Source organism: Schistocerca gregaria, chromosome 8 (assembly GCF_023897955.1).
Source record: "Schistocerca gregaria isolate iqSchGreg1 chromosome 8, iqSchGreg1.2, whole genome shotgun sequence".
In the NCBI taxonomy this organism is placed as follows: Eukaryota; Metazoa; Arthropoda; class Insecta; order Orthoptera; family Acrididae; genus Schistocerca; species Schistocerca gregaria.
In genome coordinates, this window is record NC_064927.1 from 138,889,434 (window position 1) to 138,915,865 (window position 26,432).

The window sequence follows — 26,432 nt, forward strand, 5'->3', positions numbered from 1 at the left end:
CTGCTGTATGGGGAACTTCACACTGAGGCAACTGTGCGTACTTGAGTTGGATAGAACAATGCATTCTTTCCTTGTTGTATTCTCTTCCTCTTTTGTTTAATCTATTGTTGGTATTCTTCAGTATGTGTGTATGACAACTGAGAAGTCAGGAAGTTATTGAATGGCAAGAGAATATGTGAAGTAAGTCAATGGTTGAACGCAGAAAGTCATGAAGATATCATGATAAACATAAAATCCCAAAATTAGAACAGTGTGAATAGAGTTTTGAAATACAGAGAAAATAACAAGGGGGACATGAAGTGCAAACATGACAAAATTCTGTGTAAACCACGATATTGGAAGTAACACTCTGTGATATACAAGTATGAACAGTGTTTTTATGGTAGGTTAGAGTATGGATAGAGTAAATCATGGGAAATAATGATTAGCTTCCATCACTAAAGTCATGACTAAAATTATTCTGAAAATATTTGGAAAAAGTAGTGTAACAAATTAATCTGTACGTAGTTTGAAAACAAACTTTGTTACATGGTGTGAAAAATGGTGTCTTTCAGCTGTCATTTTGAGGCTAATATTCTGAGATTTATAAACCTAGCTCACATCTCGAGAAAGAGGGCTCTGGAGTAGGAATTGGAGTGGACCATGGTGTTGATGAGGACGGAGGTGTCATGGCAGACATTGTGGGCAGCAATACACTCTTTTGTCCAATGCCTAGGGTTAGATCTCAACGTGGAGGATCATAATCACTTACCTCATATCTTATGTGCTAACACACCTGCACTAGCATGTGAAACTGTGTGGTGAAGTTAGATGTGAAGTGTTAAATAGTACAACAAAGTAACTGTGATAACACTACATACATACCATAAAAAGATACTCTTACTGAAATATATTGTATTAGAATTAACTTCAAATTTTATATATATATAACACTGCAAAGAAAAGGGTTTAACTATCACTGCATATTTTCTTGAAGTATATAGCTTTAAATGTTGGGAGAGTTCTAAAAACGGGTAAGACTTGTAAAAGAAAAGGAAATGCCAGAATTGAAGGCTGTGGACAGTTCGGGGTAGGAGAAAATGTGAGAAAGTAAAACATACCTACATGATGTAGAAATAAAGGAATGAGAAGTTTATCATGGACCTATATTCAGAACTCACGTAAGTTTCAAAAACAATGTGAGAAGGTTGAGACATGGGAGTGGTAGATCCTTCCACTTTGCATGCTCAGCACATGCATAGTTAATACAACGATAAATTAAAATAATGAAGGAGAGTGATAAGTATATGCAGTCACAGGATGATGTACATACAATTTGATTACAGTAAGTTTTGTAAAAACATGCTTTGTGATTTAAGAGTTAGATCTCAAGATATATCAGTTTCAACAAAGCACTGAAATTAGAATTTGTAGGACCGTATGAAGTCAGGAAGCTACCATTGTTGCATAGGGTGGAAAGGAAGGGGGGAGGGGGGACAAGGCCACCATGTCATTAGGGCAGGCAGGAGAGCATAGTTGCAGAAAGTTTCGAAGAGCTGACATAAGGTTTCGTTAAGGCACAAACAATTAGTAAGACTGAATTTCTGAGGGCAGATATCCCTTGGAAATCAGTTAATGGGCGAGTTCAAGGAAAGGACAACCAAGAAAAGAAAAATAGTACATCCGAAAAACGCATTTTAAGATAGTAAAAATGAAGCGAAAATTTTTCAGTTAGTGTTGCTAAAGAGTATCCACTGGAGAGACCAATATAGAACATTGCAGTTTTGATAGACAAATAATTGATAAAGTGGCTTGTCTGATGTCACAGCAGCCTCATAGATTCTAAGTATACAGACAGGCCATTGAATGAAAGAAAACGTCTTGGGGCTTGACTGATGTCGGACCTACTTCAGACTGTAATCTGCCTTGGTTAAATCATATGATTTTTATTTGTTCATTTCATATTAAATAAGACTAAATACATACAATCACATAGGCAGTCTTTTCAGTTGCCGTTTCAAGATTTATTTTTGCTGATGGCAATGTCTACAGACGTAGATGGAAGTAGTTTAAGTGAACAAAGCATATGGCAGGTCATACATCATGACTCAACCAACTGTCGGTCAGTGGGTTGAGGCCTTCATTGGTATACTGGCTCATTGTTGTAACAGGATGTCGACGATAGCCGTATGGTTGAGTCCAGGTTGCTAGTGTGATTTTTGTTCTGAAGAAACGGTGTGATTTTATTGAAGGCAGAGTCCAAAACTTTCCTAAGAGCAACATGGCACATCATCAAAGGGATTTTAAGGTTATCTACGAGTAACTAAATAGGACACAACGGGATTGTTTTGCATCCACATTAGTTTGTCTCCCAAACTCTCTGATGTCTCCCAAACTCTCTGAATTCAGATAAGTACTGTTGCCAATTTTGCACAAATGTTGTGCAGTCGTAACATCAACTTCATTGGCAAGTAACGGACCTCGACAAAATAGTTGATTTTACCAGATAGTCTTGGTACACTGACCCTGTTACTGTAGTCATGCAAGATTCAGTGATGTGTGCCGACTGGAGTGTATCATAAAAAGAACTGCATATCATAGGTATGGGTTGTGTGGCTGGCCTTAAGGCATGCAGGCGCTTAATGTAGTTCTATGACAAAACGAAATCCTGCACTCCTGTTAGATAGTCGATTACCGCCACATGCAAGTTGTTCCGTATTACGTTACCGCAGTGTGTACTGCCTTGGGTCTTTCTCTCGGTGCAGTCCAGTGTACTTATTTGTATTAACATCAAATTGATAAATTATGTTCACAAAATGAGCGAGAGAAGGTCAACCATGTTACAGTTTAAGTTGAAATTTCAATGAATGGTGTTGATCAGTAGAACACAGGTAGCTAACACAAGCAACAGTCGGAAGTTACCGGTAAATAACGGTTTGTGTCTGTTAGTATGGCTTTCACAAAGTGACAGTCTCAGAGAGAAAAGGTTGTAATGAAATATTTCTATCTGTAACATTGCTATCTGTAGTGAAAAACGGACCAAATTTTTGTGAATGAGCAACTTTGTAGTTTTAGCCCGAACAGGAAGGTTAAGCAGTGAGAAACAAAAAACGGAATGGTCTACAGGTGCTTACTAAGATGTGTGATCGCATGTCAGTGTTAGAAATGTAGAATGGCGATATGTGAGGAAATAAGAATAGTCCAACATAGTTGGGAAGATGTCGACACGAATCTGTGTGCTCTCTTAGAGTCAACAAAAACTTTTTCCCATCCAACACGTCTAAGTAGACTATGAATGAAAGCATTAAGTTTCATCAAACTATACTGTTGTCGATGAAGGTAAATAAATAACCAAGTGTAAGATCACAAACTGTAGAAGATTAGAACATATACTCACCATTCGCCTTGTTCCCGAGGCTGAAGGCCGTTCTGCAGGGTGTAAAGAATGCTGAATTCTCCAATTAGCTCCTTCCCGGTCAACATTTCTAAGTAGTGCTAGACACCGAAGGCCAATTTGTCTCGCCAGGGGCGTAGTTGCTGTTCTGGACCAAAATGCTCCTCACCACCAAGTAGGCCTGATTAGACTGTGAAGAAACTGGTTACATTTCATCAAAGTGTATATTTATAGATCATGGTAATAATTGCAGAAGAATATAAGAACACAGTATCACAACAGATTGAAACATGTACTCACAGTCCCATCTCTTGTGCTCGAGTTTGAAGACTGTTTTATGTAGTGAGCAGAATGCTTGCTACTCTACACCAAATTCAGCTCCTTTCTAGTCAACAGGTCTGAGTAGTACACAGCCAAGCGAGCAGAATACCTGCTGCCCTGGACCAATATAGTCACCCTCCAGCCAGCAAGCTTGAGTAGACTGTGAAAAAAAACGGTTACTTTTTATCAAAATGTACCCACGTCGTAAGAGGTAAAAAATATAAACAAGTGTGTGAACAAAATATCAAGCAGTCTGGATTAAATACTCACCATCCCACTCTCTGTTGTCGAGTCTGAACACCATCTCGCCTGGTGAGCGGAATGCTTCCTGCTCTGGGCTGAAATCAGCTTCTTCCCGGACAATAGACTTGAGTAGTAGTTGGCTCTGAAGGCCGTTTTGTCAAGTGTTGAGAACAGTTGCTGCTTTGGGCCAAATTAAGCACACTGCCTGCAAACAGGCCTGACTAACTGTGAACAAAAGAACTATGTTTCATTAAAATATACCCCAGTTCATCAATGTGAAAAATATAAACCAGTGTAAGAAGACATTATCATAGGACACTGGACTGTATACTCACCATTTTAGCTCCTTTGGTTGAGTTCGAACGCCGTTTTGCATGGCGAGCAGAATTCTTGCTGCTCCAGGCTATAATCAGATCTCTTGTGGCCGACAGCCTTGACCAGTGCTTGGTCCTGAAGGGTGTTTTGTTTAGACAGCACAACACTTGCTGCTCTGGGCCAGTATAGTCAGTCTTCTGTCCAGCAGGAATGCGTAGACTGTGAACAAAAACGGTTACTTTTTATCAAAATGTACCCACGTCGTTAGGGGTAAAAAATATAAACAAGTGTGTGAACAAAATATCAAGCAGTCTGGATTATATACTCACCATCCCACTTCCTGTTGTCGAGTCTGAACACCATCTCACCTGGTGAGCGGAATGCTTCCTGCTCTGGGCTGAAATCAGGTTCTTCCCGGACAATAGACTTGAGTAGTAGTTGGCTCTGAAGGCCGTTTTGTCAAGTGTTGAGAACAGTTGCTGCTTTGGGCCAAATTAAGCACACTGCCTGCAAACAGGCCTGACTAACTGTGAACAAAAGAACTATGTTTCATTAAAATATACCCCAGTTCATCAATGTGAAAAATATAAACCAGTGTAAGATGACATTATCATAGGACACTGGACTGTATACTCACCATTTTAGCTCCTTTGGTTGAGTTCGAACGCCGTTTTGCATGGCGAGCAGAATTCTTGCTGCTCCAGGCTATAATCAGATCTCTTGCGGCCGACAGCCTTGACCAGTGCTTGGTCCTGAAGGGTGTTTTGTTTAGACAGCACAACACTTGCTGCTCTGGGCCAGTATAGTCAGTCTTCTGTCCAGCAGGAATGCGTAGACTGTGAACAAAAACGGTTACTTTTTATCAAAATGTACCCACGTCGTTAGGGGTAAAAAATATAAACAAGTGTGTGAACAAAATATCAAGCAGTCTGGATTATATACTCACCATCCCACTTCCTGTTGTCGAGTCTGAACACCATCTCGCCTGGTAAGCGGAAGGCTTCCTGCTCTGGGCTGAAATCAGCTTCTTCCCAGACAATAAACTTGAGTAGTAGTTGGCTCTGAAGGCCGTTTTGTCAAGTGTTAAGAACAGTTGCTGCTTTGGGCCAAATTAAGCACACTGCCTGCATGGCGAGCAGAATTCTTGCTGCTCCAGGCTATAATCAGATCTCTTGTGGCCAACAGCCTTGACCAGTGCTTGGTCCCGAAGGGTGTTTTGATTAGACAGCACAACACTTGCTGCTCTGGGCCAGTATAGTCAGTCTTCTGTCCAGCAGGAATGCGTAGACTGTGAACAAAAACGGTTACTTTTTATCAAAATGTACCCACGTCGTTAGGGGTAAAAAATATAAACAAGTGTGTGAACAAAATATCAAGCAGTCTGGATTAAATACTCACCATCCCACTTTCTGTTGTCGAGTCTGAACACCATCTCGCCTGGTGAGCGGAATGCTTCCTGCTCTGGGCTGAAATCAGTTTCTTCCCGGACAATAGACTTGAGTAGTAGTTGGCTCTGAAGGCCGTTTTGTCAAGTGTTGAGAACAGTTGCTGCTTTGGGCCAAATTAAGCACACTGCCTGCAAACAGGCCTGACTAACTGTGAGCAAAAGAACTATGTTTCATTAAAATATACCCCAGTTCATCAATGTGAAAAATATAAACCAGTGTAAGAAGACATTATCATAGGACACTGGACTGTATACTCACCATTTTAGCTCCTTTGGTTGAGTTCGAACGCCGTTTTGCATGGCGAGCAGAATTCTTGCTGCTCCAGGCTATAATCAGATCTCTTGCGGCCGACAGCCTTGACCAGTGCTTGGTCCTGAAGGGTGTTTTGTTTAGACAGCACAACACTTGCTGCTCTGGGCCAGTATAGTCAGTCTTCTGTCCAGCAGGAATGCGTAGACTGTGAACAAAAACGGTTACTTTTTATCAAAATGTACCCACGTCGTTAGGGGTAAAAAATATAAACAAGTGTGTGAACAAAATATCAAGCAGTCTGGATTATATACTCACCATCCCACTTCCTGTTGTCGAGTCTGAACACCATCTCGCCTGGTGAGCGGAATGCTTCCTGCTCTGGGCTGAAATCAGCTTCTTCCCGGACAATAGACTTGAGTAGTAGTTGGCTCTGAAGGCCGTTTTGTCAAGTGTTGAGAACAGTTGCTGCTTTGGGCCAAATTAAGCACACTGCCTGCAAACAGGCCTGACTAACTGTGAACAAAAGAACTATGTTTCATTAAAATATACCCCAGTTCATCAATGTGAAAAATATAAACCAGTGTAAGAAGACATTATCACAGGACACTGGACTGTATACTCACCATTTTAGCTCCTTTGGTTGAGTTCGAACGCCTTTTTGCATGGCGAGCAGAATTCTTGCTGCTCCAGGCTATAATCAGATCTCTTGCGGCCAACAGCCTTGACCAGTGCTTGGTCCTGAAGGGTGTTTTGTTTAGACAGCACAACACTTGCTGCTCTGGGCCAGTATAGTCAGTCTTCTGTCCAGCAGGAATGCGTAGACTGTGAACAAAAACGGTTACTTTTTATCAAAATGTACCCACGTCGTTAGGGGTAAAAAATATAAACAAGTTTGTGAATAAAATATCAAGCAGTCTGGATTATATACTCACCATCCCACTTCCTGTTGTCGAGTCTGAACACCATCTCGCCTGGTGAGCGGAATGCTTCCTGCTCTGGGCTGAAATCAGCTTCTTCCCGGACAATAGACTTGAGTAGTAGTTGGCTCTGAAGGCCGTTTTGTCAAGTGTTGAGAACAGTTGCTGCTTTGGGCCAAATTAAGCACACTGCCTGCATGGCGAGCAGAATTCTTGCTGCTCCAGGCTATAATCAGATCTCTTGTGGCCAACAGCCTTGACCAGTGCTTGGTCCTGAAGGGTGTTTTGTTTAGACAGCACAACACTTGCTGCTCTGGGCCAGTATAGTCAGTCTTCTGTCCAGCAGGAATGCGTAGACTGTGAACAAAAACGGTTACTTTTTATCAAAATGTACCCACGTCGTTAGGGGTAAAAAATATAAACAAGTGTGTGAACAAAATATCAAGCAGTCTGGATTATATACTCACCATCCCACTTCCTGTTGTCGAGTCTGAACACCATCTCGCCTGGTGAGCGGAATGCTTCCTGCTCTGGGCTGAAATCAGCTTCTTCCTGGACAATAGACTTGAGTAGTAGTTGGCTCTGAAGGCCGTTTTGTCAAGTGTTGAGAACAGTTGCTGATTTGGGCCAAATTAAGCACACTGCTTGCAAACAGGCCTGACTAACTGTGAACAAAAGAACTATGTTTCATTAAAATATACCCCAGTTCATCAATGTGAAAAATATAAACCAGTGTAAGAAGACATTATCATAGGACACTGGACTGTATACTCACCATTTTAGCTCCTTTGGTTGAGTTCGAACGCCGTTTTGCATGGCGAGCAGAATTCTTGCTGCTCCAGGCTATAATCAGATCTCTTGCGGCCGACAGCCTTGACCAGTGCTTGGTCCTGAAGGGTGTTTTGTTTAGACAGCACAACACTTGCTGCTCTGGGCCAGTATAGTCAGTCTTCTGTCCAGCAGGAATGCGTAGACTGTGAACAAAAACGGTTACTTTTTATCAAAATGTACCCACGTCGTTAGGGGTAAAAAATATAAACAAGTGTGTGAACAAAATATCAAGCAGTCTGGATTATATACTCACCATCCCACTTCCTGTTGTCGAGTCTGAACACCATCTCGCCTGGTGAGCGGAATGCTTCCTGCTCTGGGCTGAAATCAGTTTCTTCCCGGACAATAGACTTGAGTAGTAGTTGGCTCTGAAGGCCGTTTTGTCAAGTGTTGAGAACAGTTGCTGCTTTGGGCCAAATTAAGCACACTGCCTGCAAACAGGCCTGACTAACTGTGAGCAAAAGAACTATGTTTCATTAAAATATACCCCAGTTCATCAATGTGAAAAATATAAACCAGTGTAAGAAGACATTATCATAGGACACTGGACTGTATACTCACCATTTTAGCTCCTTTGGTTGAGTTCGAACGCCGTTTTGCATGGCGAGCAGAATTCTTGCTGCTCCAGGCTATAATCAGATCTCTTGCGGCCGACAGCCTTGACCAGTGCTTGGTCCTGAAGGGTGTTTTGTTTAGACAGCACAACACTTGCTGCTCTGGGCCAGTATAGTCAGTCTTCTGTCCAGCAGGAATGCGTAGACTGTGAACAAAAACGGTTACTTTTTATCAAAATGTACCCACGTCGTTAGGGGTAAAAAATATAAACAAGTGTGTGAACAAAATATCAAGCAGTCTGGATTAAATACTCACCATCCCACTTTCTGTTGTCGAGTCTGAACACCATCTCGCCTGGTGAGCGGAATGCTTCCTGCTCTGGGCTGAAATCAGTTTCTTCCCGGACAATAGACTTGAGTAGTAGTTGGCTCTGAAGGCCGTTTTGTCAAGTGTTGAGAACAGTTGCTGCTTTGGGCCAAATTAAGCACACTGCCTGCAAACAGGCCTGACTAACTGTGAGCAAAAGAACTATGTTTCATTAAAATATACCCCAGTTCATCAATGTGAAAAATATAAACCAGTGTAAGAAGACATTATCATAGGACACTGGACTGTATACTCACCATTTTAGCTCCTTTGGTTGAGTTCGAACGCCGTTTTGCATGGCGAGCAGAATTCTTGCTGCTCCAGGCTATAATCAGATCTCTTGCGGCCGACAGCCTTGACCAGTGCTTGGTCCTGAAGGGTGTTTTGTTTAGACAGCACAACACTTGCTGCTCTGGGCCAGTATAGTCAGTCTTCTGTCCAGCAGGAATGCGTAGACTGTGAACAAAAACGGTTACTTTTTATCAAAATGTACCCACGTCGTTAGGGGTAAAAAATATAAACAAGTGTGTGAACAAAATATCAAGCAGTCTGGATTATATACTCACCATCCCACTTCCTGTTGTCGAGTCTGAACACCATCTCGCCTGGTGAGCGGAATGCTTCCTGCTCTGGGCTGAAATCAGCTTCTTCCCGGACAATAGACTTGAGTAGTAGTTGGCTCTGAAGGCCGTTTTGTCAAGTGTTGAGAACAGTTGCTGCTTTGGGCCAAATTAAGCACACTGCCTGCATGGCGAGCAGAATTCTTGCTGCTCCAGGCTATAATCAGATCTCTTGTGGCCAACAGCCTTGACCAGTGCTTGGTCCCGAAGGGTGTTTTGATTAGACAGCACAACACTTGCTGCTCTGGGCCAGTATAGTCAGTCTTCTGTCCAGCAGGAATGCGTAGACTGTGAACAAAAACGGTTACTTTTTATCAAAATGTACCCACGTCGTTAGGGGTAAAAAATATAAACAAGTGTGTGAACAAAATATCAAGCAGTCTGGATTAAATACTCACCATCCCACTTTCTGTTGTCGAGTCTGAACACCATCTCGCCTGGTGAGCGGAATGCTTCCTGCTCTGGGCTGAAATCAGTTTCTTCCCGGACAATAGACTTGAGTAGTAGTTGGCTCTGAAGGCCGTTTTGTCAAGTGTTGAGAACAGTTGCTGCTTTGGGCCAAATTAAGCACACTGCCTGCAAACAGGCCTGACTAACTGTGAGCAAAAGAACTATGTTTCATTAAAATATACCCCAGTTCATCAATGTGAAAAATATAAACCAGTGTAAGAAGACATTATCATAGGACACTGGACTGTATACTCACCATTTTAGCTCCTTTGGTTGAGTTCGAACGCCGTTTTGCATGGCGAGCAGAATTCTTGCTGCTCCAGGCTATAATCAGATCTCTTGCGGCCGACAGCCTTGACCAGTGCTTGGTCCTGAAGGGTGTTTTGTTTAGACAGCACAACACTTGCTGCTCTGGGCCAGTATAGTCAGTCTTCTGTCCAGCAGGAATGCGTAGACTGTGAACAAAAACGGTTACTTTTTATCAAAATGTACCCACGTCGTTAGGGGTAAAAAATATAAACAAGTGTGTGAACAAAATATCAAGCAGTCTGGATTATATACTCACCATCCCACTTCCTGTTGTCGAGTCTGAACACCATCTCGCCTGGTGAGCGGAATGCTTCCTGCTCTGGGCTGAAATCAGCTTCTTCCCGGACAATAGACTTGAGTAGTAGTTGGCTCTGAAGGCCGTTTTGTCAAGTGTTGAGAACAGTTGCTGCTTTGGGCCAAATTAAGCACACTGCTTGCAAACAGGCCTGACTAACTGTGAACAAAAGAACTATGTTTCATTAAAATATACCCCAGTTCATCAATGTGAAAAATATAAACCAGTGTAAGAAGACATTATCACAGGACACTGGACTGTATACTCACCATTTTAGCTCCTTTGGTTGAGTTCGAACGCCTTTTTGCATGGCGAGCAGAATTCTTGCTGCTCCAGGCTATAATCAGATCTCTTGCGGCCAACAGCCTTGACCAGTGCTTGGTCCTGAAGGGTGTTTTGTTTAGACAGCACAACACTTGCTGCTCTGGGCCAGTATAGTCAGTCTTCTGTCCAGCAGGAATGCGTAGACTGTGAACAAAAACGGTTACTTTTTATCAAAATGTACCCACGTCGTTAGGGGTAAAAAATATAAACAAGTTTGTGAACAAAATATCAAGCAGTCTGGATTATATACTCACCATCCCACTTCCTGTTGTCGAGTCTGAACACCATCTCGCCTGGTAAGCGGAAGGCTTCCTGCTCTGGGCTGAAATCAGCTTCTTCCCAGACAATAAACTTGAGTAGTAGTTGGCTCTGAAGGCCGTTTTGTCAAGTGTTAAGAACAGTTGCTGCTTTGGGCCAAATTAAGCACACTGCCTGCATGGCGAGCAGAATTCTTGCTGCTCCAGGCTATAATCAGATCTCTTGTGGCCAACAGCCTTGACCAGTGCTTGGTCCCGAAGGGTGTTTTGATTAGACAGCACAACACTTGCTGCTCTGGGCCAGTATAGTCAGTCTTCTGTCCAGCAGGAATGCGTAGACTGTGAACAAAAACGGTTACTTTTTATCAAAATGTACCCACGTCGTTAGGGGTAAAAAATATAAACAAGTGTGTGAACAAAATATCAAGCAGTCTGGATTAAATACTCACCATCCCACTTTCTGTTGTCGAGTCTGAACACCATCTCGCCTGGTGAGCGGAATGCTTCCTGCTCTGGGCTGAAATCAGTTTCTTCCCGGACAATAGACTTGAGTAGTAGTTGGCTCTGAAGGCAGTTTTGTCAAGTGTTGAGAACAGTTGCTGCTTTGGGCCAAATTAAGCACACTGCCTGCAAACAGGCCTGACTAACTGTGAACAAAAGAACTATGTTTCATTAAAATATACCCCAGTTCATCAATGTGAAAAATATAAACCAGTGTAAGAAGACATTATCATAGGACACTGGACTGTATACTCACCATTTTAGCTCCTTTGGTTGAGTTCGAACGCCGTTTTGCATGGCGAGCAGAATTCTTGCTGCTCCAGGCTATAATCAGATCTCTTGCGGCCGACAGCCTTGACCAGTGCTTGGTCCTGAAGGGTGTTTTGTTTAGACAGCACAACACTTGCTGCTCTGGGCCAGTGTAGTCAGTCTTCTGTCCAGCAGGAATGCGTAGACTGTGAACAAAAACGGTTACTTTTTATCAAAATATACCCACGTCGTTAGGGGTAAAAAATATAAACAAGTGTGTGAACAAAATATCAAGCAGTCTGGATTATATACTCACCATCCCACTTCCTGTTGTCGAGTCTGAACACCATCTCGCCTGGTAAGCGGAAGGCTTCCTGCTCTGGGCTGAAATCAGCTTCTTCCCAGACAATAAACTTGAGTAGTAGTTGGCTCTGAAGGCCGTTTTGTCAAGTGTTAAGAACAGTTGCTGGTTTGGGCCAAATTAAGCACACTGCCTGCATGGCGAGCAGAATTCTTGCTGCTCCAGGCTATAATCAGATCTCTTGCGGCCAACAGCCTTGACCACTGCTTGGTCCTGAAGGGTGTTTTGTTTAGACAGCACAACACTTGCTGCTCTGGGCCAGTATAGTCAGTCTTCTGTCCAGCAGGAATGCGTAGACTGTGAACAAAAACGGTTACTTTTTATCAAAATGTACCCACGTCGTTAGGGGTACAAAATATAAACAAGTTTGTGAACAAAATATCAAGCAGTCTGGATTATATACTCACCATCCCACTTCCTGTTGTCGAGTCTGAACACCATCTCGCCTGGTGAGCGGAATGCTTCCTGCTCTGGGCTGAAATCAGCTTCTTCCCGGACAATAGACTTGAGTAGTAGTTGGCTCTGAAGGCCGTTTTGTCAAGTGTTGAGAACAGTTGCTGCTTTGGGCCAAATTAAGCACACTGCCTGCATGGCGAGCAGAATTCTTGCTGCTCCAGGCTATAATCAGATCTCTTGTGGCCAACAGCCTTGACCAGTGCTTGGTCCTGAAGGGTGTTTTGTTTAGACAGCACAACACTTGCTGCTCTGGGCCAGTATAGTCAGTCTTCTGTCCAGCAGGAATGCGTAGACTGTGAACAAAAACGGTTACTTTTTATCAAAATGTACCCACGTCGTTAGGGGTAAAAAATATAAACAAGTGTGTGAACAAAATATCAAGCAGTCTGGATTATATACTCACCATCCCACTTCCTGTTGTCGAGTCTGAACACCATCTCGCCTGGTGAGCGGAATGCTTCCTGCTCTGGGCTGAAATCAGCTTCTTCCTGGACAATAGACTTGAGTAGTAGTTGGCTCTGAAGGCCGTTTTGTCAAGTGTTGAGAACAGTTGCTGCTTTGGGCCAAATTAAGCACACTGCCTGCAAACAGGCCTGACTAACTGTGAACAAAAGAACTATGTTTCATTAAAATATACCCCAGTTCATCAATGTGAAAAATATAAACCAGTGTAAGAAGACATTATCACAGGACACTGGACTGTATACTCACCATTTTAGCTCCTTTGGTTGAGTTCGAACGCCGTTTTGCATGGCGAGCAGAATTCTTGCTGCTCCAGGCTATAATCAGATCTCTTGCGGCCAACAGCCTTGACCAGTGCTTGGTCCTGGAGGGTGTTTTGTTTAGACAGCACATCACTTGCTGCCCTGGGCCAGTATAGTCACTCTTCTGTCCAGCGGGATTGCGTAGACTGTGAACAAAAAAAGGTTACATGTTATCAAGGTTTACCCATATCGATAGAGATAAAAAACGTAAGTGTGTGTGCAAAATATCAAGCAGACTGGATCATATACTCACCATTCTACTTTTTGTGCTCTAGTCTGAATGCCGTTTTGTGTGGTGAGCGGAATGCTTGCTTCCCTGGACTGACACCAGCTGCTTCCCGGCCTACAGGTCTGAGTAGTGCTGACCCCAAGGGCCGTATTGTGGAGTGTGCGGAAGAGGTGTTCATCGGGGCCAAAACTGACACACTCCCAGCTAACATGCTTGAGAAGACTGTGAACAAAAGGGTTAAAGTTTATCAAAATGTACCCAAATCGACACTGCTAAACAATATAAACAAGTTTATGAACGCAATATCACAGCAGTGTTGATTGTATACTAACCAGTCTACTTCTCGTGCTCAATCTCTAGCGCGCAGAACGCTGGCTCCACATGGGGCAAAACAAATTCGTGTACATCCGACATGCCTGAGTGCACTGTAAAGAAAAGGATTAACTTTCATGAAAACATACCCTTGTTTACAAAGGTAAGAAATATAAACTGATGTAAGAACACAATAAAATTTACAAAACTGATTAGTTAGTTGTGCAGTAAATTTAATCTCAACTGTTTACACCGAGAAATCTGGAAGTTTACAGTGTAGAAAACATCGGGTAAAATGTTTTTATGATCAAAACACAAATGTCGCCTGAGTATCTACAGTAAGTAGTTTAGTTCTTATGTTACGTGCTGGGCAGTGGTGGAGCAACTCTGTAGTGTTTTGAAGAGTGGATAGTAAGCATTTTATCCAATGCTGTAAATTTCATTTTATTTAACGCTGGTTAAGGCAGTCATACAGCCATCCTAAACACCATTCAAGCGTTCTATCTTTGCAGCGTAAGTTCAGAAAATTTTCATCCCTCGACTACACTATCACACACACACACACACACACACACACACACACACACACACAAACACACACACACACACGCACACACACAAACACACTTAACATCTCAGGTCATCAGTCCCCTAGACTTAGAACTACTTAAACCAAACTAACCTAAGGACATCACACACATCCATGCCCAAGGCAGGATTCGAACATGCGGCCGTAGCAGCAGCGAGGTTCCGGACTGAAACGCCTAGAACCGCGCTGCCACAACGGCCGGCTCCACTGCAGAGTGAAAATCTCATTCTGAATCAATGCAATCATAAAAGATTAGTGTAGCACTTGTCTAAGACAGAATGGACACCAAACTGCGTTAGTGGTGTTCATGTTTGGTGTTGTACCAGAACTGGTCAGATATATAAGGAACGTGAACAGCTTCAAATGTTGAGGGGTCACTGTAAATGACATTGATATGCTGCGTACACATGAGAGACAGCATTACCAGCTCCTGACTGGACTGAAAGTAGCCTCACAATGGGCTTCCATTTGGTTGGCTGGTCAAATAATGCAGTGTCCAGATGTCACATTGGTTTAAATTTGAATACGCACACACTCACACACTCACACACACACACACACACACACACTCACATGCATAGACTACTGTTACTACTACACACATGGACATATTTGGAGTGATGCCATGCCTGGGAAGTACAGACTGGTCACAAATGGCTTTGCACTGAGTTCAGCAATAAATCGGTGTTCTACACCTCCCTGACGACGATGGTCGACGAGTGTGGCGGCGGCATGGGGAGAGGTTCCATTCATCCACTGGTTTGGAGAGAGACAATTTGGTTGCACCTGGTCTCATTTTGAGAGGAGCTATCAAATATGATTTCATGTCATAGCTGGTAGAGATTAACTGAACTGTTATAGCACACTGGTTTGACATGGACATGCTCCACCATCATGCATTATCTCTCACGTGACATGTTGCATTTTTTAACAGGACAATGCTTAAGCACACATGAACATATATCGGTGAACTGTCTGCGTAACTGAGGTACCCCTATTGGCTGCAAGATCCCTAGATCTATCCCTCATGGTGCATGATTTGGACCAGTTTGAACATCAACGACGTCATCATTCCTGTACCAAGAATATCAAGTATGATTACAATGGTCGTAGGTTGGGATACCTCAGGTGAAGATACAAGGGCTTTATGAAACCCTTTCTAACCAATTTACATCATGCATTCAGGCAGGAGGGATTTCAGCGTCTTGCTGATAAATGAAGTACAGTTGACTCAGTGTGTTAACCACTGAAATAGCACCATGTATCCTCTCAACTCGTGAAATTTCATTTTGTCCCCTCCACCTCTTCTGGGCATTTCTCTATTTTCGTCAGACAGTGCATCTTGGACGCCACTATAGCAATGTACTCTGGTAGAGGAAGATGTTATCCGTTAGTGTCTTAACGCTTCGTTGTATTTCCATTACAGATGACATGTTCTGGATCTCATCGTACTCTTGACTGCTCCTGGTAATCTCTTATTTTGCTAACCTCTCAACCATGTTAGTCCAATTAGGATGACTATTTATCCTATCTGCAAAAAGGGACAAAAATATTGTTTCAGCCCATTGGAGGAAGTATATTTTAAACAGCAAATACTATCAATGGTGTTAGTTCCTCTGTGACAAATATTTATAGAAAGGGAACTAACGAGAACTTATTTGGAAATGAAAGTATTTGCATGTGTAAATGCAGTTGGCTTCTTGCTGCATCAATTGACAGTGACAGTAACATTTCAGAAGACGTTTCTCTCCTTACATCTTTTCACTTGGGTTTGTTCATTTTGACAACTCATTTTTCATGAATATGAATTTTTCATTTTTATTCAGTAATTAGTTCTTCTTGTTTTGAGACTGCCTTTGTCCCGCATCATGCACAGGGTCGGCAGTTTTTAGTACAGAAGTGGCATGGTTAATTTTAGGGGATGGTCGGATTACTTTCCCGCCACCGCCCTCCTCCCCTGCCCCCCTCCCACCGGGATGAAATCAGTGTACCCCAGCTGTCTGCGACGAGAGTAAACCATGAAATAGTGCCAACGAGAACATCCTAAGACTTCGTCATAATTATCCCAACTGTTGACAAAGCAGTGCACCTCTTATGGGTTAATTTTAAGGGGTTGCCGGATTACTGGTCTGGATGCATGTATTGGTTCAGTACAGAAGTGTGCTATAAAACCATTTCCGTTTCTGTGAGTGTCCAGTGTTGTGCGTTCCCTTTTTCTAGTGTTCCGAACAGAAACCAGACTGTCGCAATGTTTTTTAATTGTGCCTGTCTGTCTGTGTTTTTAATCAGCATCACTGACCTCTTTGTTTTTCATTTTCCTTCACAACTTTTTCGCCATGTACAAGTTTTAAACAGTCACCGTTTTATCACCTCTTTGTATTGTTATATCTTCTCATAATGTTTTTTTAATTTATCTGTAGGCTGCAGAGCGGCGTATTACGCTACTGCCAGGCCGCCCCCTTCAGGGGGGAATCGAATTACAAGAAAGAAAGAAAGAAAGAAAAGGTAGACATCTCGCATGAAATGAATTATCTTATGAACCAGTCTCGAAATGGGTGTTCCACGTTGTGAATGCAGAAGCGAAATGCCCTAAGGGGAAACTTCAAAAGTGCGTTTAAAAAAACTCAAAGTCAGTTCAAAGGACTCTCAGCAGTGTTGAATTTCTGTAGGTCTTACTCCCTGGAGAAAAAAGAGTGAACTTAAAACAGTAGTTTTGCGAAAATGGTGAATACCGTTTTGCTAGTGATTGAAGTGTTTGAACTTCATTAAGATTGACATAAAAATCATACGCTGTGTAATGGGGGAAGCACTTAAAAGAACAGTTGCCTATACTTTTGCTATCGATTTAACCAAAGCTCATTTCACTATGTGCTTGGGTCAAAACAGGAGCGCAAAAAAAGAACCTGCCACAATTTTATTATCTGCTGATTAATTTCTTTATTCAGAAAGAGGTATCGAGGAAACCTCATCAGAAGCGTTTGCTACAGTCAAATGATGTGTTTCTTCCACATTTGAACTTATTTGGCACAGAAAAGTGTAAGAGTCCATCGAACCTCCACAGCTCCATGGAGCCAACTAGAGTTCTGAGACCTATATCTATATACGATCATAGACTCTGGATGAAACTTCTGAAGTTCCTCGAAACAGGGGTTTCATAATTTTTGCATTCCCTTGTAAAACCGTGCAGACTGAAGCAAAGGCTAGGTCACAGGATTGGGTCTAAACAGTACATACAGTGCTTGCCTTACATGAACGTTTGTGACTTTTCCAGGCTGTTGTACAGGTGTGCAGGAAGCAGCTGTGCCTACTAAATTGCATACAAGAAGTTGCCCCACTTACCAGCGACAAGGCTCAGGCTGTCCACGGGAATCTCTCTTGCAGCACCCTCTTCTGCTGCTGCTGCTGCTGGTGGTGGTGGTGGTGCAGCAGGTGGCCCAGACCAGTCTTCGTTCTCTGGTACCCGTTCATCAGACTTGCTGCAAGGACGAGAACCATGCTTCAGTATATGACTAGACTGCACATTGACTAACGTTTCTACAACTTCCACTGCTATGACACCCTGGTAATAAAAACGAGAGTCATGCTCATTAGATTAGCGCAGCTAACGAAAGCTCTTTGTGATCTGCCCAATTTTGAAGAATGTCTTTGGCCTATCTTGTTCTGAGACGAGTTTCCCTAAGGTTCTTCCACTCTAGTTCTAGGACTGTTTGCTGATGTTATATCTCGAGAACCATTCCTTAACAGTGGTTGGAATTTTTAACGCTTGTCTTCCAGATTACTCCTGTTGACACATACTATTGAAGAACAAGTTGTGTAACATGTGTGGCCGAGGATTTAGATAAAGTGGCGTTTGGACTGGGAGCTGTGTACGTGTGGGACTCAATGTAACAATTATTTTCTTTAACATCATCAGATTAGAAATACGCTTTCCTTAAGTAAGACATTTCTGTAGCCTATAAAGATACTGACATTAGGCTCTAAACAATCAATAAAAAGTATCTTCCATCAAATAACCTTACCTTAACCGAATCATACACAGCTAACAAGGACAAAAATTTGCAGTGCTTTGCTCTCGGACATAACCAGTAATAATATGTGAGACAACTTCAGGAGCAAAACACAGAATGGAAAAACACTCTATGACCTAACTAGGATCGCAACACATAATTGCGTTTTGTTTACCACTACCACTGTTACCCTATAATACCACAATGAACTAAAAACTCTGCTCTGTAAAAGTTCATTTGCAGCTGAAAGTGTTTTTTTTTTTTCAGAAACATCTTATCTAATAATGCAACAAATTGATTTTTGATGTAGAACATTAAACAAGATGAATTTTAAGCCGAAGTCTCAACAAGAGAGTTATGTTCACAGTACAGTTTAAGTTAACATTTTAGGATCAATACAATTAATCACACTTACATCATGTAGTTAACAAATTGAAGTACTCTCACTCACTGCACACATACCCACACTTCTATGTGCAATCAATAAAGAACCACACCTTGTCACACAACAATCACAGACTTCCAAGTGGAATGCTTTGCTACCAGATGTACCCAGTGTAGAGCTAGTATACCACACGATATACTGTACCAACGATAAAGTCACCAGCATGCAACTGTCAGCTCAGTTAGTGCTCCTCTTGATACACTGAAGCCAGGTTCTCTGCCTCAACTGGGATCACTGTCCATCTGGCTGTGAACAGGCACCAACCACTCCACCAAGCTGTTGTGTCCACACAGCAGCCATGCCCCTCACATATGTAGTGACATTTAGGTGACAGAAGTGCAGTGCATCAATTTCTTGAGGCCCTCATCAACAGTTCTGCACAGAACCTGCACAATCGTCTCCATGCAGCGGCTCAGTAACTCCAACATCTTCAGGTCCACCCCACAGTATGGACATATTGTCTACCATGACATTTTGGCCGCTGGTGCTTCGCTGTAGGCTTGTTCACCTCTTAAAACTTGGAGATGCTGCTGGAAGACATTACTGGTTCCTCTGGTTGCAGCTGACGCACTATACCACCATACATGCTCGATATTAGCTCGACCACAGTGGCACTCACAGCAGTCAAAAGTCTGTGCTGTCTGCCATCTTGGGTCCACAGAATGACACTGTAGTCAAACGTACTCTCCAGACACAGGAAAATAAATCGTGCTACTCGACTTGGCACCCATGGTTGGGATGTACCGTACATAAGAGCATACATGGCATAAGCTCTGTGATATCAGTATGTATGTCACTATTTATCCGATGTCGTGAGGACACAGCACTGCTGTGTCAAAGGTGCACCATGAGCACCGATTCGAGGAAAACCACCGCCTCTTGTCAACATCTGAACACTGTATTTATACTGTAATTTGTTATAGTCAACTGTGTTGGCTTTTGACTGTGGATTGATGGGTAATAATGCAGCGACTATTAGCCATTTTAATGCTGGACGATAGCATCCTGCCAACAGCCATATTGCCATATCCCTGTGGCAGGTAATTCATCGCTCCACATGTGTACCTACACTCGCTGCACAACACAAGCAGCCGAAATTGCTATGGACGCAAAAAAAAAAGTTAAACTTTTATGTCCCCTTGATGACGAGAGTGCTGGAGGTTGGGCGCAAGGTTGGATTGGGAAAGAATGGGGAAGGACAGTTAAGGAAACTGGTTGTTTTCTTACTGAGGAAATCATCTAGAAATTTACCCTAAGCTGTTTAGGGACATCACGGAAACCCTAAGATAGGTTTGTGAGTGATAGAGTTGGAACTTCTGTATTGTCAAATGCAAGTCCAGTGTCTGACCATACCACCACCTCACTCAGTCCCAACTATCTTATCGAGAGGTGTGTAGTGTACTCTGAATTACCGACAGTGGTCGAAGTGTTGGAGATCGGAAGAATATTTGCCCTATAAGCTTGGAAAATAAACATCAGGAGTAACGTATCATGATATAAGCCGGTGCACACCAATGGCAGTGATCAAATTCGTTCGAGCCACATGTTTAGTATGCAGGATGAAAAGAGGTGTTTGATGCACTACTATCATCTTTTCCCAGCCATCAGTACCTTAACCTACTGTTTGATTATAAATGTGTAAATCTGTTTCACCAACTTTGGCACCCAGCATTGACTTGTAGTTTCAGGAGTCCAATTCCTTATTTTCGTATGTTAAGTGCGAATGCTTTGAAGAACACTCCACACACACGAGACTACTGGTGTAAGCTTTCATGTCACTTGACACTGGTCCTATTAACTACACCTGGTAGAGCATCGAGCGAGATGTTTATGTTTTGGAGCTAACTCCAGCTGATCTACTTCAGTTGTGGTGGCGGTTCGACTTCGCAGAATCTTCTCTCTGCTAGACGAAGCATTGTTTTTAAAGATGCAATGGCACTCCATCCAGCAGTGGGCGGGAGGACCACAGGACAGCTCATTTCCACGCAGGAGATTCTCATTCCAAATAAAACTGTATGATCTATTTGTTTATCTCTGGAAAATAAACCAGGGCCATAAAGACGAAAAGTTGTTAAAAATTTTATAAATGTTGCCTATATAGGCGTTCCATACATGAAGATTCAGAGAATCTTGTGGAGGTGTTCAGTCTATGGCTTTTTCGGTGTAAGTCCTCTTGATACGAGAGGTTTCCATAGGTTTCCATCAGACTGATGTTCAGACATAGCTTTGGATACTCTCTGGGCACCAGACTATATCTCTGCGCCTCGGCTTCAATGTCCAGGCGTTCTGCAGAGACATGTTGAATTACTGGGTACAAAAGTGTCATTGCAGTTCGTTGCTCATATTGTGACATAGTTTTTATTGCCCTCTGGTTTGATACTGGAGAAGAAGAAGTTAGGTGTGATAACTGCTGTCACCTCCTCTTTCACCATCAAGGACACAAAGTCACCTCTACACTAATTCATTACAACCCTCTGCACTAGAAAGATTCGTATGATACAGCACTCGTATATACACAAGGATTGCTTCAAATGTATGTGAAGAAGATATCCCTTCCAAGTAATGGCCTAAACCACATTCTGGAATCCTGAAGCTTACATCGATCTGGGACATATCATTATTTCTTTGACATCTGGCATGGTCAGGAACTTGGGGCCCCAGAGTTATTCCACATACTCGTTTCATTTTGATGATGGAAGGATTGTAATCAAAGGAAATGTACTTTACCTGTGAGCAGGTAAAGTAATTAGAAATATCTATGGATAATGTAAAGTAAAAGAAAAAGTCACAATGGGTCTTACCGATCCAGGACGATACAGGTCCACCAGAGGAACCTGAAACATGAGAAGTTTAAACATTAGACTGTATACTGCAGTAGACACAAGACAGTAAGAGTGTGTTACAGTGCGTGCGACAAGTGTTTCCGTGTCACTGTCTGTGTGAGGACGCTGTGTGGTCAGCCTTGTTCTGTACGGCCCTGCCATCTGCTTCTGCTGTCTGCCGCCTGTGTTATGAGGAGTTCCTGCAGCAAAGAGGCTGCCGCCTCTCTTGTCGGCGCCTGTTCATACACTGGGAGGGACTTCCACACCTCCAACTGTTTTGTCAAGTACAAAACTCAAACCACCCTTCCAGCTGTACCTTAACCATCCTCCCTTCCGTTTTATAAACTTTTTCATGTATTATGGGCTTCTAGTAATTAACAGAAAATTTGAAAATGAGAGTAAAATTTAATTGTAAAAGTTGTAGGAGGTGGCCTACATGTGAGACACATGAATACTGAGCATGAGAAAAATCTAAAAACAGTTCAGCATACTGCATATTCGTATATTTAAGCACCTACCTATATCCTAAGATAGCTATGGAAAAATAATTAGTATTTATGTAGATTTAGTTTCCACAGGGATGAGTCTTATGAGACTTCTTCATCTACTGCAGACAGACGTTGTTTTAAATAATTTTTTGTCAGTAACCTATGAGGAAACAGTTTGGGAAAAGATTTGATCTTGGAGACAAATGTTTAGTTTATTCGAGGCAACAATACCATCCGCAGCAGTCAGTGGGCCTTAGGTTAAGCGTCTTTATTTCTTTATTCAACAGTTGTTGTAGGAACAGTTCCGCTTAGCGTCTGATACTTCGCCACTTGTGAATTGAATCCCAGTCAATATATTTTTTTTTCAGATGAGTAGGAATAATTGGGGATGTTGATTATTTGGACTGCGCTTTCAGTGATGCACAATATCAACGGTCCTCCCATTGTTGCATCAAGTAAGGAAGACTATAGTTTGAAGTTAGGTCGGCTGAACAATGTTTAGAGTCGGAACACTTTCCTCACTAAACAAAAAGAAGAATTAACCTATCGTTGTTTACTAGAACCTCAACCGTCTATTCACCTCAAATGATATCCGACATATATATCTACATAACTGCTCTCCAATTGATACTGAAGTGCTTGGCAGATGATTCATAGAATCACTTTCACACTATTTCTCTACCGTTCCACTTACTAACAATACATAGTAAAAACGAACATTTCAGTATTTCTGTGCAAAGCTCTGACGACCATATTTCATTACAGGGATCATCCTTCCCTATGAATGTGGCTGTTCACAAAATACAGCATAACACAGTATATTCAAATGTCATGGAAAATTTTCACTGCAATAAAAAATGCCATTGTTTTACTGGTTGTCATCCCAACTCAGAAGTAGTGGGCCACGGGCAGTGTCTGTGCATTTTGTTAGTGTGGGTTGCCTATATCAGGGGCAAGTAGGCACTCAGGGCCAACCTAATATACTGCCATGTCATTAACCTATTGTTTTGCTAACATGACCCTTCCTTTTGATTGACAGTTCCTTAACTTATTGTTCCCCACCTCTTCATCTCCTTCTCCTTCCCTCTGAACCCTCAGGAAACTTCCACCGCACCCCTCCCCTCACTGATATAGGCACGCTTGCAGCTCTGAGTTATTTGAATAGCCCTCTCTCATTCTTATCAACATGATTGACTACTTAGTTAAACTGATCAATTAATTAACCCCTCCCTCTCTGGTAAATATCCCCATCTCTTCTACCCCCTCTCCCCACCCCTCCCCTACCTGAAAATTGATGGCAGTGCAATGGAGAGAAAGGATCTCATAACAGGATATTCAAGGGTATATTGTTTATTTATAAAAAATTCAGTTTGTGAAGTTGAATTTTTCTTGCTCATTGTTCTCTGCTGTTTGGAAAGATGTAGGTCTTGCAAGAACCAATCACATTGATTGCTTTTCCTTTTTTATTCCGATTGTGTGAAGAATGCCATCATCAAACACTTATGACACATAATTACACTGGTAAAAATCTTTCGATCCAGAACCATGTGATGTCCACTGGACTGCACAGAACGCCGCCACTGCCAGGAGTCGGGGTGTACTGGCAGCCCCGCAAAGCAATGACGCGGCCATCTGCTGCCGAGTCACGTGCAGGTGTCTGTTCAGGTCCCACAGGCATGAGGTGATGGCATCCCTTTCATACTTGACACATGAGAAATCCCTGTCGAAGCAAGTGTTTTCTTAGCCACCATGGCTGACGCGTAGCTTTCATAGCTGTGGGTCCAGCACCAAGTTGCTCACCCTCGCAGGGGCAGATAAAAGGTTCACAGTGTTATACTGAAATCACATGTCTATGTAAATAACAGCCAAGTCTCCCTCCATTTACGAAAATATCCCACAATAACACAGGTTGCATTCTTTCTAGCAATCCTAATGGGACAGCCTATTCTTCATATTTCATGCTCTCCTGCATTCAACATATGTCTCAGAAATGTTAAACGTTCTCACCACTAAAATCCTTCATTATGGATGTGCGTGGTTGCGAAACATCGTTTATCATAAAAGCATTCTTGTTGTTTGGGAAGAGAACAGTGTCTAAGCACAGACGGGAAATTCAGAACAATTACACAAATAGAATTAGAAGCTCTGCTCTACAGTGGAGATGTCTTAATGCCACAATCCCGCCAGAGATGGATGGTATGCTTCCACTTATCTTTGAACACTTGAACAAAGAACACATCACTTTACTCTCGGAACTTTTTGTAGATACCTTGCCCCATCTTGTTCGGACCAGTCTGTAGAGGCTAGTATGTCCCAGCGCAGAGGAATTCTTGTGAATGAATGGAGCTTTCTGGTTAGCTCTTTCTGAATTCACCCGCCAAATTACTGACGCAACCTGTGTGGCAGCACTGTTCGCCATTCTCGTCTGCAGACGAGACTTTCAGTGGCTAACCGGTTTTGTACAGGTCGCCATATTCCACTGACAGTTAAATCCTTCATATTGGTACGATAAGGGGCTCACTATACTTTCAGTTATCTAGTTTCAACTAATTTTCAAAGCAACTGAAATACCCACTTCCCACATCAGAAATAGATGCCCATGGATTTTTGTACATAGGAAATGTCTTTGAATTTTTGGTAGTTTAGGGAATAAGAGAAGCAATTATTCTAGTACCTAATCTTTATTAACATTTGCAAATACATTTACGTACACAAAACAACAATTCCCTTGTTTTTGTTAGATGTAGTTTTAATAATGACCAATTAGATTTTTAATTTTTGAGTTAAATCGACATCTGAATCATCTATTTCCTTCTCCAGGCAGTAATTTGATAAATACAGAGAAGGTATGTTTTCGAACTAAAGTACATATCTAATTTTTCTCCTGTAAACTACCTCTTTTATGGCTTTAACAATTAGATCCGTTCCATTCGACAATTCTTGTAGATGAGAGCATCGGGAGATTTTAATTGTTCCTCTTATTTCTTGCAGGACACTGTTGTTATAACACTCCACATCATCCTCGGTGTAAGCTGCAAGTTCTTCTGCTCCACTTGCTTGCAGAATTTAGGTATAGAACCTTAAGTTTACAACAATTGCCATTAAAGGTTATTATGTCGTTGGTTTTAAGCTCTGAAAACAGTCGTTCTGTTGCTAATTGTATGACATCAAACACATCACATTTCAATATAATGTATCTATTATTTTTAAGCAGCTCCAAGGTGAAATGGAGTTAGATAAACTGATTTTTCGTGTGTCCTTTAACATAATTAACATGCTCCAGTCCGTCGTTTACGGCCAGTACTCAAACATACGGTCACTTACAACTGCTCTTTACAGTAAACGCTGTTATTTTGTATTCATCAGTCGTAGAGTTTAATGCTGTATGTAAACCTGGCCAACACATCTGCAGTAGCCCCTTTCTTTTCCATTTGCATCTTATATTCTTTCTTTATAGCAGTTGTTTATTCTGTATACTCAAATTTTATTTACTTTACTTCAATGTCTTCCATTTCTAGTTTCCTTTTCCGTGCACATAACACACTGACTGTGCTTAAAGGTGTAATTTCTTTAATGCGATATGGTTTGAGTCTGGACTTTTGGAATAACTTTGCTCGTGTCAACCAGTCCCAGTTATCTAATATCTATATCGGACGGTGTTGTGGAGAACAGTGTTCTAGACTGAGATAAATAAGATTCTCCTGCTTTAACATAACACTTCTGTAGAGTACTTATATCGCCTTTATTCGAGTCAGAGTTAAGAATCTCCACGTAGTTTACTGGTAGATAATTAAAACTGTATGCAGACAGAACATAGCTGATCAGCTTTTCTCTGTCTGAAATATCTGGAAAACTTACTTGTACACCTGCCCATTTTCGGGTACTCTTATTATCCAGTACACAAACTGCAGGACGTTTTTAAACACGACACAAGAGTTATTCTGTACGTTACCCGTTAATTGGCGCCACATGGAAGCAAGTGGCACAGAGTAAAGTGGACCACATTGTAGTTGTTTAGCTGTATGTTGTAGCCACCAACCTAACAATGCCATGCTGCTTAGCCAAGATAGGCCTTGAAGTTTCTCGCAGTCGCATGTCTGGACTCATTATAAAATCTATAGTGAGGCTACCAATATGTTTGTTCATTCTTGGACTCGTGACTGACACATAAATTTGTTATATATCTTTAGTCGACAGTTGGAGTTTAACCACATTAGACAGTCAATTCTAACTGTCATATCGTTGTCCACAATCACATTGCTGCTTCCCTAGTGATCTCCTTCCATGCAGAAATCCTGGGTTGATATTAAGTAGTCGCAAATCCCCATATTGC